Source organism: Equus asinus, chromosome 1 (genome assembly GCF_041296235.1).
Source record: "Equus asinus isolate D_3611 breed Donkey chromosome 1, EquAss-T2T_v2, whole genome shotgun sequence".
NCBI classification, from domain to species: domain Eukaryota; kingdom Metazoa; phylum Chordata; class Mammalia; order Perissodactyla; family Equidae; genus Equus; species Equus asinus.
The window spans coordinates 166233214-166253930 of record NC_091790.1 but is presented as its reverse complement, the minus strand read 5'-3'; the positions used below and the strand labels follow the sequence as shown (position 1 = coordinate 166253930).

The following is a 20717-nucleotide window of genomic DNA, read 5'->3' as shown; positions in this document are numbered from 1 at the left end:
CGACGAGTGCTGCTGTGAAATCAGTCTTTTTCATGGCTTTTGTGTTGTATATTGATTAACAGAAAATGAGTTGACTGCCAGCCACATTCATAGAAAAAAAGAAGTGGGGAAGGTATTAAGTGTGGAATAGATAACTCTCGTTTTCTTGAGATGCATAATATAAGTTAAGGTAGAATGAGGAGGGGTACAAGACAGAAGGTTTTAAGTCCTACCCCCAATTGTGGTTTTATTTACTAATTAAGGAATACAGCAAGGTGGTTCAGTCAGATACAGGGGCTGAGTGTAAACAATCTTCCAATAATCACTAAGCTACTTTTCAGGACACAAACCAGATGACCTTAGCTTCACCAGAAAATGGACAGATATGGCCATGTAGTCAATTAGTAATTCTTGGAATTCCCAGAGTGGGGGAGCCACTGCTCTTGTGGTTCCTCTCGTCTAACCTCATGAAAGCCAGTAGAGCAGGCGCTGTGTGAGCTGCACATTTGGGTTCGGGGTGGTGGTTCTGAGAGGAGCCCAAAGGAGAGAGAGGCCCTTTAAATGGAAAACTTTCCTTTTCTCTTCTCTAAATAAGTTTTGAGTTTAACAAGCTGACATCAAAGAAGGAGTTCACCTTGGGTTTCTGCTTTGAGTGTAGCTGAGGAAAGATGCCACCATGGGGAGGGAGGTGAGGGTCAGAGAGGATGGGCAACTTGGGCTCTTGTGAACCCCTTCAGACACATTTATTAATCGTTCACTCAAAAGCATCAGCATGGGCTAGGAGCTATTGGAGCCTTTGCAATTTAGCTTGACTGTTTACTTTGAAATGAATTCTCTGATAATTGGCCCCATGTAAAATCAAAGGCAGATTTGAAATAACACATTCAAAGGGAAATCAGAGGGATTTCTCTGCCATCCATTCCATTGCATCCTGCTATCAAAGGGGACTGTCCTGACGTGGTCCCTACTTCCTCAGTGGTCCCTTTCCTTAGAGCCTCCAATGATGACATGCGGCTAACAGGTGGGGCACAAGAACAGATGGACTCGGGCTGTGCACCCATGCTGGCCAGGTCTGAGAATAGGGGGATATTGTTGTAGCCGCTAGATCTGATTTCAATGAGTACATCTCTAGAGTTAAATGAGCTTGCCTTAAATTCTGAACAGTGGCAGATGATGTAATCCTTTGAGACATTTTATTAGGCAGATTAAATTAAGGTACGGGAAATGCTATTTCACATTTCATCGGAGAAGAAAGTCAAGTCTTGTGAAAGTTGTTTACTATCGCAGAAGGTTGTCGTTCGTCTCTTTGGACTCAATTTTCTCATTGTTTCAACATATGTGTTCCTTACTGCCCTCTACTCCTTTCACAGTAGAAAATCCAATCTGTTAGGAAGCTGTTGAGATGAGAAAGAGCCCTCTGCTGGTTGTGGGAGATTTGGGCTCAATGAAAACAGTCAGTGAAAACCTCTGCTTGCTGCATCAAGTATGCATACATGGCAGCTCTTTATTTAGCTCCAGCATTGTGACTAAGATGGCAATTTTCCTTCTTGGCACAGGGCATATATGCACTAACTTGATGGTAATTAAATAGTTGAGTTGAGTTCTATTTCTGGTATTGCTGGTGACATGCCCTCCACCGAAGATGAGTTATTTGGCCACTGTAGATGCTAATATGCTAATCAAGCCTGTTACTACCTCCTGATAGTGGACTAGCTCCTCAATTTACATAACTGTTGCACCAAATCTTACCTTTTCTTTCTTTCTTTTTTTTTTTGAGGAAGATTAGCCCTGAGCTAACTACTGCCAATCCTCTTTTTGCTGAGGAAGACTGGCCCTGAGCTAACATCTATGCCCATCTTCCTCTACTTTATACGTGGGACGCCTGCCACAGCATGGCTTTTGCCAAGCTGTGCCATGTCCGCACCCGGGATCCAAACCAGCAAACCCCGGGCCGCCGAGCAGCAAACATGTGAACTTAACCATTGCGCCACTAGGCCGGCCCCAAATCTTACCTTTTCTTAACTTAGCTGATGAAGTCTATGAAAGGATAGGGAGAATAATAAACTGGTTTTGGCACTGTGGTATTTTGGATAGGGCTGTGGGGAGGAAACGAAGTGAGGGATGCATTGAAATGTCTTACTTAGCCTTTCTTGTGTTAAAAGAAATACTGAGAAAACATTTCCTAGATGTTGAGAATAAATTTCTTTTCTGAAATATCCTTAGTGGCTCAGAAGAGGATTTCAGTATGAAATGGCTTCTTTTTTTTTTTTTTTTTTTTAGTGAAAGCACAGACAATTCTCTCTCCACCCTCGGCCCTTTACAGAATTTCAAAGGAGAGGAGAAATAGAAATGAAGTTGAGAAGAGAGGCCATCTAAAATTAAAACTCTCCATATGGAATTGCTTTTTCTTTTCCTCTAGATATTGTACTCACTCTAAGTTCTAGAAACTCAGCTCCATCTTTGAGCATTTCCTTACAGGATGGTCATTAGCGGCTCTTTTAACTCCTAGCTCCTATCATTGTTCAATGATTTGTATCTTCTAAGTAGTGAAAATATGTTCTTCTAAATGACAAGTTTTTATTATAAAAATATCTTTACTAATGTTACTTATAAATGGTATGGATAATAGTACAAAATTCAAAAGATAAAAAAGGTAAAAATTGGTGGGAAGTGTTCCACACCTTTCCTCCAGCCTCCCTTTTCCCTTCCCCAGAGGCAAATACTGTGCTCAGTTTCTTTGTTTATTTTTTAGTCTTTGGTTTGGATCTGGTTGTGTTTAGGAGCTGATGGGGTATAAGCAGCTCTTTATGCTCAATGTGCTTTCTTGGTTCCCATCAGTTTAAAATGTATTAGAAGAGAAGCTACAGCCTGGTTAGGGTAGTAAACTAATGGATTGTATTTAACTAATAACGTAAGTTTACCTAGAAATCTCCCGGGCAAATCTTCTTACTGCTGCGTTTACATTTATATGCCCATATTTCATTGTCTAAGATGCCATTGATTAGTAGACACAAATTTTATGTACAACTAAGGATGAAAAAATCTAGCCAGTTGGCTGTTACCCAAGACTTCCTATTATTTAAGTATTTTTTAAAACTATTATATTTATTGAAAGGGCTTGCTAGACTTAATGATACATGGATGCTTATCATTTAACACTCTTAGAAACACATTAAAAAATACTGGGGAAGTCAATAGGTAAGTTTCATTTCTGAAACTTCTACCCATGGAGCCCAATTCTTCTGAATCACTTTAACCTCAATGCTTCATTGTATCTTTCTACACAATTTGTGTACCGTCAAAAGCATTGGTGATACAGTTTAAAAACAATCTGAAAAAGAATTAAAAGCCATTGGTGCTGACCTCTTAAGCTACCATACTTCGGCAATTTTGTAGAGTTAATGCACTTTTGATGACCGCTGGGCTGGAAATGTAGCAAAGCAGGCCTGGTTTGTCCCAGTTCCCATCACTCCCCATCACTCCCCACAACCATTTGGTGCTTTGGGTTAAAAACCACTCCAGTATTGTCTCAGGGTTTTTATTTCAGACTCTGATACCCATCCTGCTAGTGTGAGCTGGTGCTTTTAATATTCATACATGCCCATGTGAAGAAAATTACTTTATGATTGCTGTCTGGTTGAGAGCAATTGAAAGATATCATTGCTTGTGAAATTCTACCCAAATTTAGAACTGTTAAAATATGAAAAAAAGTGCATCTTAGAATTGATGAAAGGCGGTAACATTAATTCTGAATCTTATTAATTAAAAATAGAATTTCTAGAATTTTTAATCTTTCAGATGAGAATTATCTCTAAATTGTCGACTTTCACAGCGCTCATAAGTTAAAATCGTAAGTCAATAGCACAAAGCTTTGAGATTTTGAAATGTCTTAGATTCTTAAGAGTGAAGCTTTCCTTTCTTAATACGCTTACAAATGTTGACAACATTTCTTTTTCAGAACATCCAATGTGAGTCAGTTTGAATATTTAAGTGGCGGGTTAAAAAAATCTTATTTTTTTCTGTAATGAGTCAGCTATTAGTTTTTACTCTAAGAAATCCAGAAATCACATTTAAGGATGATCTTCTAATTGAAAAAAAGGAAAAACAACAACAAAAATCTGCATTTGCAACCCAGCTTGGCTGAAGTTGTAGTAATTTTTTCCTTTCTTTGAAATGTGTAGTATTATAGTCAATAAGATACTAAGAAAAATTATCCAAAATTTGCAAATAAGGTAAGAAAGTAGAGTGGCATGTCCTTTCAATGTCATATTGGAGCATTAAAAACAACAACAACAACAAAAGCTGACTAAGGATTGCTTAATCCTCCAGCAGAACATCCTTGTGTTTGACTTGGTTGTTTACTGTTATTAGAGCCTAGACACTGGGACGTGATATGTTAACGCGTAGATTTTTAACTGGTAGAGCTGTTCAGTGCAAAAGCTTACCCCAGATGTCATGATGCTCTGTAGAACTTTAACTAGCTTTCTAGGTAACCTAGCAATCTTATCGAAATTCTTTTGCAAATGCTACAAACACCTTCCCCCTCAAGTGCTCTTTGACCTAGCTTTACCATCCTGCTGGTTTCTTCATTACTGAGTTGAATAAAACTTAACACATGTTTATTCTATATTTTTAGGAATCTTGTTTTTAAATTTTTGAAAAATTTACTTTGTCAGGATTTACGATTTACGTCTCTCAAAGGAAACAGAGTTATTACGAATCCTTATGATATATATTTGTAGATTGACAAGTGTGCTCAGTAGTAATTTATAGTAACTTGAAAGCACGATAATGCACTTTTGCCAGGTTCAAAGTAGATTGCCGAGGCTGTACATGAGTAAGCCTTTATCTAGTGATTCCAATGTGACTAGCAAATGATTCTACTTGTGTGGATGAAAAAATTTCAGGAGCTGGAGCTGGGCTTGTGTAAGGAGTTGTGGGATTCTAGCCAGAGCCGGAATTGTATACAGAACCGTGAGAGCCATTTCAGGAGAACAGCCTGGGAGTACAGGGGTGCCCCATGGAGGCAGATGCTTGTGTTTATTCCTTTAGCACCAGGAGTGGGGTTTTCTAAGCTCTTGACCGTGTGTGTAGCAGTTCCCTGGGGCTATCGCCCTTGTCCTTCAGGCCATATCAGATGTTAAATTTCCTTAGTTCAGGTTACCCTCCCACCACCAATTATTCCTTCATTATCCTACTCCTTCCATCAGTCCTGTTTTTCTCCCTCTTTCCCTTTCTTCTGGCTGCTATCCATCAACAAATGCTCCTTAACTTGGAATGTTGTGGAAGATGACATCATGTTTAACTGAGATATGTATTTATTTGATTACTTCAAGGCTTTCCATTATGCCTTAGTAGCAGCCTTCACAGTAAATGCCAATCGGTGAAAGCAGTGGAGAGAAATTTCCTATTTATTGGAACATTGCATTGATCACCCTATCTGGTGTACCTAAGCCATTTTCCTAAGTTGGTAATTAAAGTATTTCATATCTGAAGTGGTTTAGGGTCACTGATTTTGAATTGACAGAATACTCAAAGGACAGTGCTGTGTTATCTTGTGTAACTCAGCACCTAGAGATCAGGTAAAATGTTGCTGACTCTAGAAATAAGTGAAAAGTAATAAATGCTATTGAATATTCTTTGCCAGAAGTCCATATAAATAGAACAAGTTACTGTCTGGGTAGGACACTGAAAATTTCTAGGCTTGAATGCAGGGAGGTGGAGAAGGTGGAATATCCCCCAGGATCTTCCGGGGACGTTTGGTTCTTTAATTAGCTGTAGTCTGATCCCTGGATGGGGAGATGGTTCAACAGGGTCAGGAAGGAGGCCCCTTTAGCACAATGCTGGTGAGATCTGGGAGTAAGTGTGGGCTGACAGTAGTCTAGGGAATCAGATCCATGGGGCCAGTGGGAAAGCCAAACTTCAAATTAATGACATCTGAAGCCTAAGAATTCAAGGTCAGCTGATGTCCTGAGAGGAACCAAGCCTAGAATAAGGACCAAGATTTACAGACTAGGGAGCTTCAGCAGACTGTAGTGGAAGACATTGACGCTACTCTAGATGGAAAGTGAATAACTGACAACTACTATTTCCCTGGGGCTTACCTGGTGCTAGGCTCTGTTCAAGGCATTTTCTACAGATCTCATTTGATCTTCACACCAGGCCAGTGAAAGAGGCAATCGCTACACAGTGTTTTAGGCGAAGAAGTCGGTTTTAGAAAGACGGCATACTTTTTCTAAGAGCATCAACTAATATTGAAGATTGCATTGGAACCCAGGTTGGTCTCTCTAAATCTGGGCTGCTCACCACCATGCCATGCTGCTCTCTGTGCATGCTTGTTTTGCTCTATGTTGTTAGCCAGGCTCTTTCCTGTTGAAGTCCTGGTCAGGCTTGAAGGATCAGGGCCTTTCCTAAGCCCATGCAGAGCCAGTTGGGGTGGAGCATCTGGAGGCTATTTATAGGCCCTGTGAATATGGTGGCACAAGACCCAGGTAGGCAGTCTCCTCGCACTGTACTCCTGAGGTGGGCTTCTCTGTGGTCTTTTGGGGGCCAGCCATGCTTCCATTGTTCTTGCTTTTTCCTTTCCCAACCCCTAACACAGAGCCACTGAGGGGGATACTACCTACACCAGCTTTACAGATGAAGACTGAGCACTTTGTGAGTGAGCAGAGCCACCCTGCCCCTCAACCCCCGTGTGTTGTCTGATGAGTGAGAAGTCAGCAAAGCTTCATCACATCTGGGTGCTGAAGAAAAAAATGATCTTTTCCTGGAAAATGACGAACAGGAGCGGAAAGCATGCTCTTTTGTAGACAAGGGAGGATTTTGTATAAATATGTTCAGAATGATTTTAGAAAGACTGCCCATATATGCACCGAATATGTTCAAGAAAGATTCATTTCTGGAGGATTGAAATGTTCCTATTAATATTCCTTATCTAAGAGAAACAGAGGCATCTACTGAATTTCATGAAAGGCAATATGAAAACTGATGTTTAAGGGTCTCCTTTAATATTTTGCTTCCTCCTTCGTTGTTGAAAATATGTTGCAGATCTTCTTTATATGCTGGCATACAGCAGAGGAAAAAGATAGCATAATCGTTATGAGGGTAATAGCAAATGTAAGTACCATTTGCATTTCTGGCAACAACTCCTTTTGATCTTACTTTATATTATTCCATAATACTTAAGGTGCAAAGTCCTGAAATTATTAAACCCACTTTAGTTTGCTGTGGTTGAATAAAATGTAGACTCTCTAAACTTAAATTTTAATTATGAAATATTTTGATCAGAGAAAAACAACAGAATATAAAAGCCATTCATTTATGTAATCACCACCCAGATTTAGCAGATAGTAACATTTTGCTATACAATAGTCCCCCCTTATCCGCAGTTCTGCTTTCTGTGGTTTCAGTTACCTGAAGTCAGCTGGGGTATGGAAATATTAAATTGAAAATTCCAGAAATAAACAATGCATAAGTTTTAAATTGCATGCCATTATGAGTAGCATAATGAAATCTTGTGCCATCCCGCTGTGTCCCACTTGGGACATGAATCATCCCTTAGTCCAGCATCTCCATACTGTATACACTACCCACCCGTTAGGCACTTAGTAGCAGTGTAGGTTATCAGATCAACTGTCACAATATTCCATTCCTTGTGTTCAAGTAACCCTTATTTTACTTACCAGCAGCCCCAAAGCGCAAGAGTAGTGATGCTGGCAATTTTGATATGCCAAAGAGAAGTTATTGTTGTTAATCTCTTCCTGTGTCTAATTTATAAACTATACTTTATCACAGGTATGTATGTATATATATGAAAAAACATAGTGCATATATGTTTTGGTACTATCCACAGTTTCAGGCATCCACAGGGGGTCTTGGAACATATCCTCCATGGATAAGGGTAGGACTACTGTGTTTTCTTCAAACGTCTTTATTTTTGGAGGGGGGATTATTGAAAAAACAGGACATTACAGATTCATTTGATGTCCAGCCCTCTCCCCATCTGTCTCCTTTCCATCTTCCCTTGGTCCCATCATGGTGCAGATTCATGTTATTTCCCTGCATGGATTTGTACTTTGAAAAAATTGCTGTGGAAATTTTGAGTGGAATTTTCTTCACAAATATATTTTGTGTAATATTATCAGTGTAAAGCCATATGTTTATCTTTAAAGTTATTTTTCTGTGAGGTATAATTATCAAAGTACCCAGTTGTTAGAGGGGGTTGAAGTTAGTAAAATAACTACCAAAAAATAAGTTGGACTTTAAGAAGTTAGTTTCAGTTTCCCCTGCCTCTTCGCACCCTGTCCTCACCCTAGGAGTAGCCTGGCAGATCATCCGTGTGTGTGTGTGTGTGTTGGCGAGGGGACTTTCAGGACAAAGTTCCTAGAGCACGTGAGGTTCCCAAGGATAACAAAGAGCTTTTTTTTTTTTTTTTAACATAGTAGTTTTTAATTTTGTTAAATCTGTTTGCTAAGGTCAGGGGCAGCTTGGCATTCACATGCTATTTACTTAACATTTCCAGTAGTTCCCATCCTCTTTCAGAGTTTATTGCTTCTCTGATTGGTAGTGGTCTTGAGTCCTTATTTTTCACGTCCTTATTCTCAGGGTTGAGAAAGTCACAGTCACTCCGTCTGCAGATGGGCAGATTTATATGGGCAAAACCCAACCAAACTGGAGGTCATTGCCTGCATTTCTGCTGGCCCTGATGAGTGACACCCAGGAGGGGAGATAATTCCTCCTTGGTATTTGCTGATTTCACAGTGGAGGGAGGTGTGTCACAAGATGCATTTTAAGAAGTTTATTTAAAAAATTGACTTCAGTACTGAGTTTTAAACCAAAACTATGGCACTCCCTCTGGTCTTTTTATCCTCAACTCTGGCTGATTCTCTCTGGAATTACATTCTCTAGAAGGCCATCCACTTTCAAGAACTTTCAATATCACTTGGGGTGATTGCATCTATTTAACTCAACTATTATTAGTTTGAAGCATGTGAAATTTCATTTTTGGAGAGGAAAATGGTTGGATATTGGCAGTTTTGATGGTTCAACCCAATATGTTTGGGGAACGCTGGACGTATACAGGCAAAAGAGCTTTGGAACTGGAAGGCCCCGTCAAGATCATGTCATTATCGAGTTGCCAACATTTACAGGCCCCCCTGTGGCTGGCCCATGACTGCCCAGGCAGTGGTGAAGTATTCACTGGGCTGACGCTGTGGTCATACAGTCCCTTGACAGACGATGAAGTGTGGGGCGAATGGTCTGGCTCCAAGAGGTGCTAGTTTAAAGTGTCAGGATAAAGAAGAAAGGTCCATTAAGCCCAGAGGGCTGTACCCTGGCAGGGCAGCAAATTGAGCAAGCACCCTGGGAAGGCCCAAGAGGCCTCAGGACCTGAGATTGCCCCTGGTTCCAAGAATTCAGATCAGAGAGGACCTCTTCTATCTGAATGAAACCCTTCTCACCCCACACTGTCTAAAATGCTGTCTGCAGGATCCAGGCCATCCACCTGCCTGCACAGGACTCACCTGGGCAGGTAGAGATGAGCCTTTCTGCCCAGAGTGCGTCCATCTGGCACAGCTGGACGCCAACCTGCATGGAAAGCTTCAGCAAAGGCTTGGGTTCAGGATGAGAATCCGGGCTGTTTCTCATGTTCTCCTATAGAATGCTCTCTATTTCCTTGTCAGAGAATGGTGGCATACTTCTAATCAAATATAAGTAAAAATCAATGCATCCTCATTAGAGAAAATTAGAAAAATATGGACAGGTAGAAAAACATCTCCCACCTTCCCACCACCACAATTAATTACTATTCATATTTTGGTAAATTTTTTTCCAGTTTTTAAAAGCATTTTTAAAAATTCATAATTATATGCCAAGTCTGTATCTTGATATTGCTAATGCATTGAGACTGTATGTAATAAGAATATACTGGCATACCTCATTTTATTGTGCTTTCCTTTACTGTGCGTCCTAGATATGTATTGTGATTTTTATAAATTGAAAGTTTGTAGCAATCCTGTGTTGAGCAAGTCTATTGGTGTCATTTTTTCCAACAGCATTTTCTTACTTTGTCTCTGTTTCACATTTTGGTAATTCTTGCTATTTCAAACTTTTTCATTATTATAATATTTTTTATGGTTATCTATGACCAGTGACTTTTTTTTTTTCTGAAGAAGACCAGCCCTGGGCTAACTTCTGCCAATCCTCCTCTTTTTGCTGAGGAAGACTGGCCCTGAGCTAACATCTGGGCCCATCTTCCTCTACTTTATATGTGGGATTCTACCACAGCATGGTGTGCCAAGCGGTGCCATGTCTGCACCCAGGATCTGAACGGGCAAACCCCAGGCTGCTGAAGCAGAACATGCGCACTTAACCGCTGTGCCACCAGGCCGGCCCCCAGACTAGTGATCTTTGATGTTACTGTTGTAATTGTTTTGGGGTGCCATGAACCATGCCCATATAAGACAGTGAACTTATTAAAGGTTGTGTGTGTTCTGACTGCTCCACCGACTGGCAGTTTCCTCCATCTCTCTCCCTCTCCATGGGCCTCCCTATTCCCTGAGACACAACAATGTTGAAATTAGGTCATTAATAACCCTACAATGGCCGCCAAGTGTTCAAGTGAAAGGAAGAGTCAAATGTCTCTCACTTTAAATAAAAAACTAGAAATGATTAAGCTTAGTGAGGAAGGCTTATTAAAATACAAGATAGACTGAAAGCTAGGCCTCTTGAGACCAATAGTTAGCCAAGTTGTGAATGCAAAGGAAAAGTTCTTGAAGGAAATTAAAAGAGCTACTCCAGTGAATACATGAATGGTGATAGAGACAAAGCTTTAGTGGTCTGGGTAGAAGATCAAAGATCAAACCAGCCACAACATTCCCTTAAGCCAAAGCCTAATCCAGAGCAAGGCTCTAACCCTCTTCAATTCCATGAATGCTGAGAGAGGTGAGGAAGCTGCAGAAGGGAAGTTTGAAGCTAGCAGAGGTTGCTTCATGGGTTTAAGGAAAGAAGCCGTCTCCATCACACAAAAGTACAAGGTGAAGCAGCAAGTGCTGACGTAGAAGCTGCAGCAAGTTATCCAGAAGATCTAGCTAAGATCATTAACGAAGGTGGCTACACTAAACGACAGATTTTCAATGTAGATGAAACAGCCTTCTATTGGAAGAACATGCCATCTAGGACTTTAATAGCTGGAGAGGAGAAGTCAATGCCTGGCTTCAAAGCTTCAAAAAAAAAGGCTGACTGTCTTGTTAGGGGCTAATGCAGCTGGTGACTTTAAGTTGAAGCCAGTGCTCCTTTGCCATTCCAAAAATCCTAGGGCCCTTAAGAATTAGGCTAAATCTACTCTTCCTGTGTTCTATAAATGGAACAGTAAAGCCTGGATGACAGCATATCTGTTTACAACATGGTTTACTGAATATTTTAAGACCTACTGCAAAGAAGAAAAGATTCCTTTTAAAATGTTACTGCTCATTGACAATGCAGCTGGTCACGCAAGAGCTCTGATGGAGATGTACAATGAGATTAATATTGTTTTCATGCCTGCTAACATAACTTCCATTTTGTAGCCCAAGGATCAAGGAGTAATTTCAACTTTCTAGTCTTATTTAAGAAATCCATTTCGTAAGGCTAGAGCTGTCATAGATAGTGATTCCCCTGGTGGATCTGGGCAAAGTAACTTGAAAACCTACTGAAAAGGATTCACCATTCTAGATGCCAATAAGAACATTCGTGATTCATGGGAAGAGGTCAAAATATCAACATTAACAGGAGTTTGGAAGAAATTGATTCCAACCCTCATGGATGACTTTGAGAAGTTCAGGATTTCAGTGGAGGAAGTAACTGCTGATGTGGTGGAAATAGCAAGAGAATTAGAATAAGTGGAGCCTGAAGTTGTGACTGAATTGCTTCAATCTCATAATAAAACTTTAATGGATGAGGAGTTGCTTCTTATGGTTGAGCAAAGAGAGTGATTTCTTGAGATGGAATCTACTCCTGGTGAAGATGCTGTGAAGATTGTTGAAATGACAGCAACAGATTTAGAATATCACATAAACTTAGTTGATTAAAGCAGTGGCAGGATTTGAGAGGATTGACTCCAATTTTGAAAGAAGTTTTGTGGGTAAAATGCTGTTAAACAGCATCAAATGCTACAGAGAAATCATTTGTGAGAGGAAGAGTCGATCAATGCAGCAGATTTCATTGTTGTTGCATTTTAAAAAGTTTCCACAGACACCCCAACCTTCAGCAACCACCATCCTAGTCAGTCAGCACCATCAACATTGAGGCTCCACAGCAAAAAGATTACGAGTCGCTGAAAGCTCAGATGATGGTTAGCATTTTTTAGCAAAAAAGTATTTTTAAATTAAATATGTGCACTTTTTAGACGTAATGCTATTGTTTACTTAATAGTCTATGGTATGGTATAAAGATAACTTTTTAAAAATTGAGGTAACATTGCTTTATAGCACTGTGTAAATTTTGGACGTCCATCATTATATTTCACCTTTTGTACAGACTACATCGTGACATCGTGTTTCCCACCAAAAGTCTAGTTACCATTCGTCATGATACATATGCTCCTTTACCCTTTTCACCCTTCTCCCACCCCCCATCCCCTGATAACCACCAGTCTGTTTTCTCTATCTATGTGTTTGTTTGTTTGCTTATCTTCCACATATGAGTAAGATCATATAGTATTTGTCTTTCTCCATCTGACTTATTTCACTTAGCATAATACACTCAAGGTCCATCCATGTTGTCGCAAATGGCAAGAATTCATCTCTTTTTTGGGGGCAGAGGGAGATTTGCCCTTGAATTAATACCTGTTGCCAATCTTCCTCTTGTTTTGTATGTGAGCCACTGCAACAGCAGGGCCACTGACAGTTGAGTACTGTAGGTCTGTGCTGGAACTGAACCAGCCAGGGCCGCTGAAGAGGAGTGTGCCGAATTTAACCACTAGCCCACCAGGGCTGGCCCAAGATTTCACCCTTTTTAATGGCTAAGTAGTATCCCTATACCACATCTTCTTTGCTCCTTCTTCCAGCAATGGGCATGTCGATTGTTTCCAAGTCTTGGCTATTGTGAATAATGCTGCAGTGAACATAGGAGTGCATGTATCTTTTTGAATTAGTATTTTCACGTTCTTTGGATAAATATCAAGAAGTAGAATAGCTGAGTCATACAGTATTTCTATTTTTAATTTTTTGAGGAATCTCCATACTATTTTCCATAGTGGCTACACCAATTTACATTCCCACCAGCAGTGTATGAGAATTCCCTTTTCTCCACATCCTCTCCAACAATTGTTATTTCTTGCTTTTTAATAATAGCCATTCTAATGGGTCTGAGGTGATATCTTATTGTGGTTTTGATTTGCATCTCCCTAATAATTAGTGAGGTTTAACATCTTTTCATGTGCCTTTTGGCCACATGTACATATATTTTTTGGAAAAATGTCTGTTCAGATCCTCTGATCATTTTTTGATCAGGTTGTTTGTTTTTTCATTGTTGAGTTGTATGAGTTCTTTATATATTTTGGATATTAATCCCTTATTAGTTACATGATAGGCAGATATCTCCTCCCAAATGGTAGGTCATCTTTTCATTTTGTTGATGGTTTCCTTTGCCATGCAGAAGCTTTTAGTTTGATGTAATCCCATTTGTTTATTTTTTCTTTTACTTTTCTTGCTGGAGGAGACATATTCAAAAAGATACTGCCAAGACCTATGTCAAAGAGTGAACTACTTATTTTCTCCTAGGAGTTTTATGGTTTCAGGTCTCACATTCAAGTAGTTAATCCATTTTGAGTTAATTTTTGAGTGTGTTGTAAGATAACGGTCTAGTTTCATTCTTTTGCTTGTGGCCGTCCAGTTTTCCCAACAACATTTATTAAAGAGACTTTCCGCTCTTCGTTGTATATTCTTGGCTCCCTTGTTGCAAATTAGCTGCCCATAAATGTGCAGGTGTATTTATGAGCTCTCAATTCTGTTCCATCAATCTGAGTGTCTGTTTTCCTGCCAGTACTATGTTGTTTTGATTACTATAGCTTTGTAGTATATTTTGAAATCAGAGTGTGATACTTCCAGCTTTGTTCTTTTTTTATCAAGTTTGCTTTGGCTATTTGGAGTCTTTTGTTGTTTCATAAAAATTTTAGGGTTCTTTGTTCTAATTCCATGAAAAATGTTGTTGGGATTTTGATATGGATTGCATTGACTCTGTATATTTCTTTAGGTAATATGAGCATTTTAACTATGATAATTCTTCCAGTCCATAACTATGGAATATCTTTCCATTTCTTTGTGTCTTCTTTGATTTCTTTCAACAATGTCTTACAGTTTTCAGCATGCAATATAACTTTTATACTTACTGGGAAACAAAAAATATTGTGTGACTCACTTTATTGCAATATTTGCTTTATCGTCGTGGTCTGGAACTGAACCCACAATATCTATAAGATATGCCTGTATAGAGAGTACTCTATATAAAATACACATTCCCAGGAATATATACTCCTATAGAAATTCTATACAGAATACAACATATCTTTTATATCCTTATCTTTTTCACTTATAATAACTAAGTACTCTATAAACAGAATTTTTAAAGGTTGTGTAGTATTCCATCAAGTGATTTTTTTCATTGTGTAGTTAGCTAATTCTCCTTTTAGAGTAGTAATTAAGAATGTGGGCTCTGGACTGCTGCGTTCAAATTCCAGCATAATGCTTGTGTGAACGTGGGCAAGATACTTAACTTCTCTATGACTCACTATCTTCATCTTTAAAATAGGCATAAGAATTCCATTTACTCTGTTGTGGAAAAGAGACCACGGTCTTCAAATTTAAAAGCCAGACTTTGTCATTTACAAGAGTTACACTGAAGGGAGGAAGGAGGAGAATGCTTACTAATCACAATCCAAATCCAACACACATCAAAATTACAGGCAGTCTTTTATATCTGAATATATCACAGGCCTCCTCTGAGGTTTGCCTTTGGTCAGACCCTAGGGTGGAGCACTGAGTCACAAGCTAACGCTACTGAAAACATTCCTTTCAACATAACATTTGCGGGACATGGAATTTGTCCAGTTAAACCTTGACAATCCTTAAAATCATTGCAATATTTATCCAGGGGAGTAAAACATTGAACATTTACACAGAAGTCATGGTGTTGTCCAGGGAGCAAAACATTAGCATTTCTTTGTTAGTTGAGATTTTTAACTTTTAGTTAAGAAGGGGCTGATTTCCTTAATTCATAGAGTTACTGTGAGGACAAAACACTTCGAATAGGGATTGGCAAACTTTTCCTGTAACAGGCAGGTAGGTAGTAAATATTTTAGGCTTTGCAGGCCATATGCGAAAGCAGCCATGGACAACACATAAATAAAAGAACACGGCTGTGTTCCAATAAAGCTTGCTTTATGGACATTGAAATTTGAATTTCATGTAATTTTTAAATATCACAGATTCTTCTTCTTCTTTTGATTAAAAAAAAGACCTTAAAAATGTAAAAAAAAAAAACCCTTAAACATAACTGTACAAAAATAAATGGTGGACCCAATTTGGCCCCTGGGCTGTAGTAACCCTTGGCTTAGAACAGTCCTTGACACCCATTAGGTGCTGTGTGTGTGTGAGCTGCTAGTTGCACGATTAGAGAGGTTATCACCATCATTACCATCTCTATGCTAGGACTGCAGTGTTAGGGCCTAGAGGAGGCTGGGTTGCAGCACATAAGCCCCTGCATCCTTTCGACCTCCTGGGAGTCCATCTGTAGCAGCTGCAGCTTGATCAGATCCCGGCTTGATTGTGGCAAAGAGGTTTTGTCTCCCATGCCAGTGGTGGTCCCCTTACCAAAGACTGCCTGGAGAGCTGTGCTGGGCTCAGAGGAATGGGTTTCCTGATTGATTAGCTAGGCCTGCCCTGGAGTGATGGTAACACATGTTCTCTGTCCTTTGATGAACCTTTTAGCCTCTGCTCTTCCTGGGGGAAGTTGGAGAAACCCACTGTGCATGACTGGTGCTATCTCCCTCCTATTTTAAAGTGACAAGAGGTGGGAGAAAAGGAGGTTCTAAAAGGAGTGGTAACAAAAGGAGCTGGGAGTTGAGAGAAGAAAGAATAGGGTGTTGCTAGCGTGAGCCACGATCCTGGGATTGTTCAGAAGCCTGCATGTGCTCAGCTCAGTAAAAGAATTGCAGATATCCTCATAAACCTTGACAGCAGTGTGTCATTATTCATGAAGGCTTTTTTTTAAAACCATAACCAGCTTCATTTTAAAGGAAATTTATTCTCAAGACATTTTTAATTGAGTTTTTATGGTAATTCTTTGTGTTGACTGTTGAATCAACATACCAAATAAACAGTATTCAAGTTTATCCTTTTATTCAGTAAGTCTCAACTCTGCTTCTTCAAGATAATGAAGTGAAAGTGAACCCAGATCTTCCTGAATTGTAATAGAAAAGTGCAGTGTATGGGCTTTGCTGACCTTTTAAGAGTGATTTTAAAAAAGATATTATTTTTTAGCTAAGGAAATTTGCTTTAAATCCAGAATTTTGGCGTGAAATCTTTCATTGTGAGCACATGTGAAGTTATTTATGAGTGTGTGTGTGTTTGCATATTTCAAAGGTGAATTTTAAGGCTTTTAATAACTCATTTTTGAGACAGAAGTTTCTTGAAGCAAGTACTATTTTGTTTTAAATTTCTCTTTGGGTGAAATTGAGCATGTCTGTCTCCCTGTGTCTTGCACAGTAGTAGACATCCGAAAATATTTGATGAGAGAAAGAGTAAACCAGGGCCTGCAAGGCATCCAGAGGTCATTTGCCTTAATCCTCTACTCTCCAGTGCTCTCAACAGCATCCTGCTGCACATCCAGTCCTTGCTTCAGTATCGCTATGGACAGGAACGTCTCTGCTAATCCTATTTTCCATAGCTGCACAGAATATTAATCCTTTAGGTGCTGAAAGACAGGAGCGGTCCAACCCACAGCCCCCATCCCGCCTCCCCCACCACACCACATATACTTTTCTTTTTTCCCTGGGCTAAATATCTAAAGCTTTTTTCCAACTTTTCTGACATGGCTTTCTGTTCAGACATTTCTGCTTCTTCCTGGCGACCCTTTAGTGCGTGATTTCCTGTGTATCAGGAGCCGGCTTGCAGTGTGGCCCCCAGAACGGTGTGCTGTGTCTAGATGTGGCCTGACTCAGGCCCTGTCAGTAGAACCTCCTTTGTTCTTCTTGTTTGCTCCTGCTAGTGAAACCCAACATGTCAGGATCTTTCGACTGCCGTGTGAAACTGATTCTTCTTAGACTTGTTGCCAACTAACTCTTTGTTCTTAATAGTAGGAACACTCATGAACTCTCCTAGGTTGTGGAACATTCCCAGGGAGAGAGTTCCCTTAGCAATAGTGGGTAATTGTGGATGGTCCCAGAGCTCAACTGAAGCAGATATTACTCAAAAGATTAGTTGTGGACTTGCCAAGCCAGGGAAAACATAGCCAGGCTGAGGTCAGGAGGTAGCAAAGTGGGTGAATGGAATTAGAGAGACTAGCAGAGGTGTCAGGGAGACCAGGCAAGGGGAAAAGGATGTGCGGCTGAGAGGGAGGTATAGTGGGGAATTGACATGGTTATCTGTTGTCCTGAATCCTTAGCATCTTTCTAGGGGTTTCTTTCATGCAGATCCTTTGTAGTTTACGTAAAAAGAACCAAATTTTAATGATGAGGAGCGGGGCTCTCATAAATTATTCGTAAGCCAGATTTCCCTTATTCTATAGATGTGTGCTTGAATTAAAAAAAAAAAAATTGTAGGACTTTACATTTCTTCAATTAAATTTCTTACTAAAGGGGCCCATCTTCCTATCCTCCAAAGACTTTTGAAACTAAATGGGAAAAAAAAGCTACAGAATTGAAGTGGTGACTCTGCCACTTACTAGTCATGATCTTGCACAAGTCGCAAGTTCCGACCCTCATTGGTAGGAAGAGAAGAATTACATTTATCTCGTTAAGAATACTTGCCTCATTGCGTAGTCGGGAAGATTAAATGAATTCTTGAATTTGGAGTGCCTGGCACGATGCATACCAGTCCCAATCCCACTTGCTCACACTTATTTTTCTATTCCTCAGTGAATTCGCCACCTCACCCACTCTTAGGTCAGATTTGATAGGATGACTTCTCCGTTTTCATCCAAACTATTGATTTTTATTGAATTTAACGGAGAGAGACCAAGGCCAGAATCCATAGATTCTTGGAGGCTATTTCTAGGACTCTTTGGAACATTGGTCTATGTTGGGGGTCACAAAGTCAGATGCTTTCAAGAGCCTCCTTATGTGTGTGAAGCAGCCAGGTGAGAGAGTGGTGGGGCCAGTGTCAACTCGGAGAATGCATGTCCTACCTAGAGCAGGCATTTTAATAAAAGTCATTGCTGAACCGAATATTCGGTACAGGGATTCAAGGTTCCAACACCATGAGCTGGTGGGTATAGTTCCCTAACACACTCCTGCTTTGGGTTACTGTAGCTTAGAGCAGCAGTTCTCAAATTATGGCTGAGAGACCGTCTGTAGCACCTTGGAACTTGTATGAATGCAGATTCTCAGGTGCCACCCCAGACGTACTGAATCAGAAACTCTGGGGCTGGGGCCCAGCATTCTGTTTGAACAGACCCTCTAGAAGATTCTGGTCATGCTCAGATTCAGGACCCACTGATTTGGGAAAGCATTCTCAACCTTGGCTGGACACTGGAATCACCTAGAGAGCTTTAAAAATCCAATTGCTTGGTTCCCAACCACAGCATTTCTCCTTTAACTGATTTGGGGTACAACCTTGACATCCGGATTTTTCAAAGCTCCGCAGGGGATTTTCAGGTACGTCCAAGGTTGGTAACTGCTGTTCTAGTGATCCTGTTGAAACGCCTACATACTCCTTTCTCCTGGGTGGGGAGGTAAGGAGTGGGAGTCGTGTGTGGTTTGACCGAGCCCCCAAGTGATATGCTGCAACCATCAAACCCTGCCTCCCTTTGGAGATTGTAACCTTAAACTACCAGCCTCAAGAAACATCCTTGATAGGGCTTTTTGTGGACTGAATGAATATTCATTCAAGGTGATTTGTTTTAAAGGTTGCTTTTAATGCTATATTTGTTCAGCAAATGTAGGCACTCATATAGCACAAATATTAACTCCTAAATCCTCAAAGGCTTTCCCCACGATATGCCATCTGGCAGGCATTACTGTAATCATCTCTTTATTATCCACACTAATGAAGGACTAGCATGGCATTGATAATTGAAAAACACAGATCATTTAAAAATCATTCAGGCTAGTGCCTACCCTGCTTCCCCAACCAGGAAGCATTCAAGAGTAGAAAATATTGACTGATTACAGTTTCCTTCCTTCTCTGTGGAGGTCCTAATGCATATTATTTTAGTCAGAAATCTGAGCAATAGGAGAAGTGATAGGCTTTTAAATTATAATTTCTTTTCCTGAATAAAGGAATCTGTTTTCTCCGTGAGAGGCCGAAGTACAAAGCAGGTAAACAGCAAATATCTTTAAAAGACGTTTGCATCTTGGAACAAGTGGGTTCAGAGCTTGGTGTGGTAGAAGCTGCATGGGTTTCGAGGAATCAGTGGATCTGGATTCTAGATCTTATTCTGATATTTCCTGTGTATTTGAGATGAGCCAGCCATTCCAACCACCAGGGGGTCTCAAAGTGTGATCCCAACCCACAGCATCTACATGACCTGAGAATTTGTTAGAAATACAGATTCTCTGCCCCACTCCAACCGTCCTGAATCAGAGACTCTGGGAGTGAGGCCAGCACTAACTGATGCTTTAGGAGATTCAGATGCCTACTCAAGTGAGCACCACTGTTCTCCACCAGGGGCTCAGTTTTCTCATCTATAAAAGAAGGCGACCAGCCAAGATTATATTTGAGGTCCACTTCAGCTCTCCCGTGGCCTTAGTGTATGGGCCTGTAACTGGAAAGATTCACTGTCTTAGACTTTGAACCTTCCCTTGGATGTGTGATTGAAATAATTCAGCTAAAAATCTGGCTTGCGGATAAGAGAAGAGAAACAGGTCTCCAGGAATTCAGTACCCAAACCCCACATCGGGTGCTCCCTTTAAGATAAATCGTGCTGTCTTCAGCTGGTTGGTACCATCTTCCCCAAATGGAAAACCCTGGCACTTTGGAAAGGGAGGCAGCCATTCCCCCTTTCTCTAGGGTCTGAGAGCTGTCTGACGTGATTTACGGAGCAGCACTTCTACAGGAACTAACAAATGGCGTTTCAGAAGGATGTACAGAGGTACACAGGCTTTGCAGTAAAACAAGGCAAAATTTCAAGCCATTTATCAAAGCTCTTGCAGCTTCCATTTCAAGACAGGTGGGAAAAAATAACGTGGAACAAGAAAAGAAAATAAATCTGTATCCAGAGCGTCTCATAAATAAGAAAGGAGTGGGGGAACTGTTGGCCTTGCTGGGTTCTCTGAGTATTTTTGTTACCGTAGAGAAAGCTTTCCAATGTGTTAGCATATAATTCTTATACTTTTTTTGCTATCCACATCTGTGGCTGTAAAATTATTTCACTGGCTGTTAAAACCAAAAGAGAAAAAAAACAACAATCATTTCAAGGAGAAAGAGGATGGGAAAATGATACCTGGAGTTAAAAAAAAAGAGAAACAACAACAAAAAAATAAGAACATAGTTCACCCATAACTACGAAATAGTTTTTTTCATGTAAAATGTAATGATGCTTCATAA

At 40.2% G+C, this 20717-nt stretch overlaps 1 protein-coding gene across 4 annotated transcripts in view; it reads left to right on the top strand.

Annotated features, from left to right (window-relative positions):
* The window catches only part of ELMO1 (engulfment and cell motility 1), a 521525-nt gene that overhangs the window by 232165 nt on the left and 268643 nt on the right, over positions 1 to 20717 (top strand). The window lies entirely within an intron of this gene.